This window comes from Peromyscus leucopus, chromosome 9, assembly GCF_004664715.2.
Source record: "Peromyscus leucopus breed LL Stock chromosome 9, UCI_PerLeu_2.1, whole genome shotgun sequence".
Classification (NCBI taxonomy): Eukaryota; Metazoa; Chordata; class Mammalia; order Rodentia; family Cricetidae; genus Peromyscus; species Peromyscus leucopus.
This window is the reverse complement of record NC_051070.1, coordinates 75,031,117-75,037,700: the sequence shown is the minus strand read 5'-3', so window position 1 is coordinate 75,037,700 and position 6,584 is coordinate 75,031,117.

The following is a 6,584-nucleotide window of genomic DNA, read 5'->3' as shown; positions in this document are numbered from 1 at the left end:
GCTAAGTTTAGAAATACATTCCTTAGCAAATCTAACCTTGACCGACTTTAAAATCACAGACTGATCAGCTCTGGAGACAGCATCAGTGAAAATCAGGGTGTGGCGCAGGACCACAGGCACTCTAGGCTGCCGTGGCCTAGAGAAAGCAAACCCTGACCTTTGTTTTGTTTTGTACTTCAGAGGACAAGCTTGATCTTTTGGGGTGGGGTAGCGGGGAGCTCCTGGAGGTTGTAAATCAAGGACCGAGATCATGGGAAGTCATTGTTACCACAATTATGCTGGTTCCAAGCCAAGAATAGACCAAAGTAAGAAAGCTATCGATATAGGCAAAATGAAAGCTGATAGTGACTGGAACTAGAAAGGCTGAGAAATGGCTGGATCCTGGATGTATTTGATTAGGGAGATGTCTCTTCTTGGGTGTGAGAATAAAGGATGAGGAGAGGTGCCCTCACGTCTGATGTCCTGAGTAGACAGAAAGATGTAGCTGCCTATACTTTGATGAAGCAAGATTCGGCTGGAACAGAAGCACACCATCCATCTTGAGATGTCTGAGGTCTCTTTGGGGACAAGTCACATCAGAGGGTGGTCTAAGAGAAATTTGAACGTCACCTACTTGCAGCTCTGTTTATGGCCTAGAAGCTGGCAGTGATCCCTCAGGGAAGGAAAAGGAGCCCTGGGTACTTCCACTTTAGACACACTTGCAGGCCAGCAATACGCAGACGCAAAAACTACCCGCATCAGTGACGAGGCCCTGCAGGCTTGAAACACAGAGTATGTACCCACCCAAGGAGGCAAGGCGGTCGGTCACAAGGAAACAGCAGGAATCGAGGGGACAGAAGGCAAGAGAGGTGCCCTCTATCATATACTGAACAGGTTCCTCCAGGAGGCAGAGGAGGTGACAGTATGTACGCGTAAGTGAAGAGGCCAGGTAAGCGGGCAGTCACAGGAAGGCCAAGAGATAATATGAGAGAGGAAGGGACCAGAGCCCAAGGAAGAGGCCAATGTCGGCTTTGCAAATCTGACTTGGCTTCCATGTTCCTCCTCTGCCTCCGTGGCCTTCTCTGCCAGGCTCCCTACAGTGTGGGGATGAGGGTTCCTGACACGTGTCCCCTTCCTCTGACTGGAGGAAAAGATTGGTGGCCCCATGCGCTCTGCTGGCGCGATGCCTGAAACTGAATGGACAGACGTGTGAGAGGTGACTCACACTCCAGCCACTCCACCTTTTCTTCTGCCTTCCCACAACCTGTTTTGTTCCTCATGCCCCAACCACCGCCCACTAGTTCACCACCGTGCCGCTTTCTCGACTCTAGCAAGAGTTTTGCTCATCATTTGTTCAAGCCTATAGGACATACACCTAGGACCTAGCAGACGTACAGAAAACGAAGGAGTGCTGGGAGGCAGTGAAGATCGGTGATGCCAAGGACTAGTACTTACAGAACTCAGTACACTCCCTCTTCCCTCCCAGCCTGGCATGTGAACTATAAAACTGAAACCGTCTCTACCTAGCAGGTTGGGAGAAGGAAAATTCTGAGATGGAATTGCTCTGTAAAGCATCTGGCCTGCGCTGTACACGGTGCAGGAGAGTTCATTCCTTCTCCTTTGGGCCTGCGAGGATCATATCGGGCGGAGATAACTCAGGGCTTACCCCGGACACCGGCTTTGCTGGAACTTTCTTGCAAGGGAATGTTTTCAGGGCGAGAGAATGGATCTTCGCTTAATGATTCACGGTGCGATAATCTGACGTGTGAAAGGGAAAGCTTGGAGAAGAGTGTAGCAACGGATTCTAAATGATGAAACTGAACAACGCCTGCTGAATGTAGAAACAGGTGGACAGGGAGATGAGGAAGGCCTCCAAGTACAGGCGCTGCTTGATTTTCCCTAACTTTTATTTTCATCAAAGTTGCCTGAACGGTGTTTGCAAGTGAGTTTGCACGCTGTCCCTGGACTGTCTTTCAAAAACGGAGGTGGGGTGGGGTGAAAACAAAACAAAACAAAAAAGCATCTTTAGTTCCAAGTATCTTTAATTTTCCTAGCACCCCACTCTCACTGTGGACATTTTAGTAATTATGCATGAAATGTAGGCGCCCCTACTCCATGTGTTCACCCGGCCCGCCTTTCCTCCTTCTTTCTCTCGGGCTTTCCACACTGTATAGAGCTGTTCCTCTCTGCCTGTGTGTGTTCTGGGCACGGAATAAATCGGAGGAAATGCAGCCAAGCTCAAGCTTGCGTTGTTTGTCATCCTGGAGCTTTAACAGTGTGCTTAGGACAGGCTTCCTCCCGGAAGTGGGTGTGAGGACGGAGTTCACTCAGGCGAGGTGGCCTGCAATCCCTGCACTCAGGAGGCTGGGTGGGGCAAGAGGCCTGCTGTGAGTTCAAGGCCCGTCAGAACTACGGACTTAGTTCCAGAGCAGCCTGAACTGGGAGCAAAAGCTTGTCTCAGAGACCTACTGGTCTCTGAACTCACCCCGGGAACTGCAGGGATGGGGAGAGGTGAGCTCAACTTTGATATGAGTTACCTAGATGAAAACTGGTATAAATGACTTATTCAGAATCGGTCCAAAGGACAAGAATAACAGAGAGAGGGAGGGAGGGAGAGACAGAAGAGAAATGGCTTGGCTAGACCTATTCCTGGTTGCATTTATTTATTTAGCAAATATTCACACAAAGGCAGGGCACAGTAAAGTATGCTAAGAAAAACGACGACCAATGGAATGCTGATACCACCCCAGCATCAGTAGGGAGTGGGCTGGGCTGGGCTTCATCCAGAAATAGAACCCTGCTTGGGGTTGTGCTTGCTCCTACCCAGCATCCTGGTCCCTGGTATACCCCTGCTGCTGCATCTCAGGCCGGGGAGTGCTCTGCACCAGCCCAGCTTCCCAGGCAAGACATCACCGTCCTCCCATAGCATGTGGCAGAAAGCACGGCCTCCCGGACTTCAGAAGAATCAAAAAGCCTGGAAACTGAGGTGTCCGTATGCGACAGGACGGAAGGGGTGGCTGGATGAGACCCTCACTGAGTGGCATCCAAGGTTTGTTCTCTTCTTTCGGTTCAAAGAAGAACCGGGTCTTCTGCACGGCTGCATGTGGAGGCAGAGGCTTTCCTACAGCGAAGCCAACCTCCTTCCCTCGCTAGCCTCGCTAGGAAACAGGTGGTAAAGAACTCTTTGCCGGGTATATTTACTGGCAGAGTTCTGATCGCCGTGGTCTCAGTGCCACAGAGTGCTAATAACTTTATACTCATTATTTAATCTCAGAGGCAAGAATTATCCTGCACACTGCTGAGGGCACCAAAGGAATGAAGATTGTCCAGGTTATTTGATCCAAATCCAAGAGTGGGCGGGTGGCAGAAGATCTTGGACACATTCGGACTTCAGTCTGCCTCTGTGCTTTCCCTTCCCATCCAGCCGAGGAGGAAAGAGAACAGAGCAGGGCTTGCTGGGTCATTCGGCATTTTACCAGATCACTTCCAACCCCACGGCAAATGGTATTCTCACCAAAATTAGCCAGAAGAGCACATGGAACCACAAAGGCTCAGTGACTGGACCGGTCAGGGGTGCAGTTGTGGTTCACGCTCAACATTCATGGAATCAGACGGAAATCCAAGCGGGACACAGTTACCCAATGGGACATAAACGTCAGGGTCACCCATCTGCTGCTCTTTTCTTTTCTCCCCCTTTCTCTTCCAGCGTGGGGAATTAAACTTCATGAATGCAAGGCAAGCCTTCCAACACTGAGCTGTAGCTTCAGTCTTCCTTTTATTTTTTATTTTGAGATAGGGTCTCAATATCCTACCCATGCTAGCCTTAACGGACTCTCCAGCCAAGCAGGCCTTGAACCTGTGATCCTCCTTACTTGCCTCCCAGACTCTAGCCAGGGATCACCTGAGACACCATTCTCAGCTTACTTTGCTGTATTTTATTTTGTTGACTTTGTGTGTATGGGTGTTTTGTCTGCGTGGATGTCTGAGCATCACTGACCTAGGGAGGCAGGGAGATGGTGTGAGATCTCCCAGGATCAGAGTTAGAGACAGTGGGGAGCTGCTATGTGGGTTCTGGGAAATGAACCCCGGTCCTCTGGAAGAGAAGACAGCCAGCACTCTTAACCACTGAGCCATCTCTCCGTCCCTGAAAAACGCTTACCTTTTCATTTTAACTGGCAGCTAAGAAACCGTTAGGGTTCAGACTTCTGGTGTTTGTCACATGGCAGACTTTTTTCTTCTTCATCATTATTATTATCTCCCAAACACCCAGGATTTAATGGGTATAGTCTCTTCTCAAAAGTAGATCTCTGGGTCCTGCCTCCTCTCCCAGGTAATTTTAATTAGAAACAGCTGAAGACAGCATCACGAAGCCCAAACTAGAGGCCAGACAAGGACAGAACGGGTCACGTGGGGAGGCTGCAGCCCTCCATTTCCTGTCATCTCCCTAGATGGGATTAGAACCTCAGAGCATGCCCTGCCTGGCTCCAACAGCACCTGTGCCCTCCCCTCCTACCTCAGCAGAAGCAGGTATACGTCAGGACACTCCCTCTTTAGAAGGGAAATACTAGAAGTTTCTTAAAAACATGTAGAACCACGGTTGAGATCACTTACAAAAGCCTTTTAGCCAGTGGTAAAAGGAGCGAGTGGCCTGAGCTGGCAGCCTTGTTCCCATCTCCCACACCAGGGACCCAGAAACAGTGGTTCATGGGAGGAGTCAGGGAGCACTCACAAGCAGCCTACAGGACAATGGAGCCAGATGTCAAGGGGCTGACTGCCACTTCCGGTGAGTGGAGACTTGGAAGAGAACACTGGAGTGGTATCCGCCCTGTGGGTAGTTCAGTCAGCGGCCAAGCCCACCTGAGCCTGCTCAGGGTGAAACTCTCCCTCAGTCACACAATGGCCACCAGGGGCTATGTGCTTGTACGTTCCACACAGTGCCACATTTAGAGGCTTTGTCTGTGTTTTTCAGGTGATTAATTCATTGTGAAGACAAATATCAGGAGAAAGCTAACTTTTCTCGGGGTCACACACACCGGAGGATGTGCCACGTTTTGTAAGGACAGCTAAACCTTGCTGGCTTCATGAATGGCTTTATTATGCAAGTGAGCCATCAGACACTTAGGTCACGCCCCATCAACACGAGCTATTTGTCATCACAAACTTGGTGACAGAGAGACCAATGTGGAAATCTCAGGACAGAATTAGGGATAATTAGTGCCCACACAGGAAACCCACTGGCAGCCTGGCAATTTGCAGCCCAAGGAGGACACATGTGGCACTGCCTTAACAAGTTGTCAACCCTGTAATTAGTCACCCGCCACCAGCTACCTCTGCAGAGGGAGCCCGAGCTGTTGCCGGTCACAGCTGGGTCTGCGGAAGGCTCCTGAGCCGGGGATGGTCCTGAGCAGAAGCTGAGGTGGGTTCGCAAACCCTCCGCGCAGATAGCTTGCCCTTCTCTGCCTTTCTGTTAGAAGGCCTCACAACGTCTCCCTTCGTTTTAATGAATGTGGACTTGAAGAGTCCATTTCAGCGGAGTCACTTTCTGAAGTGAGCAGCTCAGGGCATCTCTTTAGTGACAACAATAAAGAGTAAACCCATCTAGCACATCACCTTGCTTCCTCATCCTAAGGAAGAGATTCCAGGATCACTCCCTCTTTATCTGCGGAGGATGTGCTCCATGACCCTGATCACAGAGTCTGAAACACCGTGTCCCAAACCCTATGCGTGCTGTGCGGTTTCTATACACACACCTATGGTAGAGCCTGCTGGTTAGTTCTCATCCTCTCCATGCAAACTAGAGTCTCCTGGGGAAAGACACCCTTACTTAGGGAATTGCCCCTATCAGACTGGGTTGGAAGCTGGTGGTTAGGAGCACTGGCCACTTTTCCAGAGTTACATTCCCAGCACCCACCCCTACATGATGGCTCACAACCATCCGTAACTCCAGTCACAGGGGATCTGACACCTTCTTCTGGCTTCTGGGGGCACCTGACACGCGTGTGGTGCACAGACATACATGCAGGCAAAACACTCATCCACGTAAAATAAAGATGAAAAAAAGGCCTCAGGATTCTCACCTTCTGATTCTTGCATTACAGAAAGAATTAACCGAAAAATATTGTCTCTGGGAAAAGAAAAAAAAAAAAAACAAAACAGTACATCCAATTGAGCATGACCAATAAAGATTAAAGTCAGCAGCTGTTTTTTTCTGGACGTATCTGTCAATTCACTGTAGGACCAATATAGACTGTTTCTCTCAGGAGGTAAGATTACAAAGGAAGAGAAACGTTCTCAGAGCTCAGTTGGTAATTAATCTTTGCATATGACTTCCTCATAGTTCCCATTAATTATCAATATTCAATCATGCATTAAAATGGATTTTTCTTTGACAGAATTTAGCTGTTTGTAAGACTTACTATATCAAACTAACTTCTAATATAATCACAGAACTTGGCCTTGCAAAACTTCATTACATTTTCACAAATCTTTTGGTGAAAAGTTACATACAAATAAATTAATAATTATAATTTCTCCAAAATCAACGACCAAAAATGAACATAGCAAACTAACAAGACTTTTTTTTTTTTTTTTTTTTTTTTGGTTTT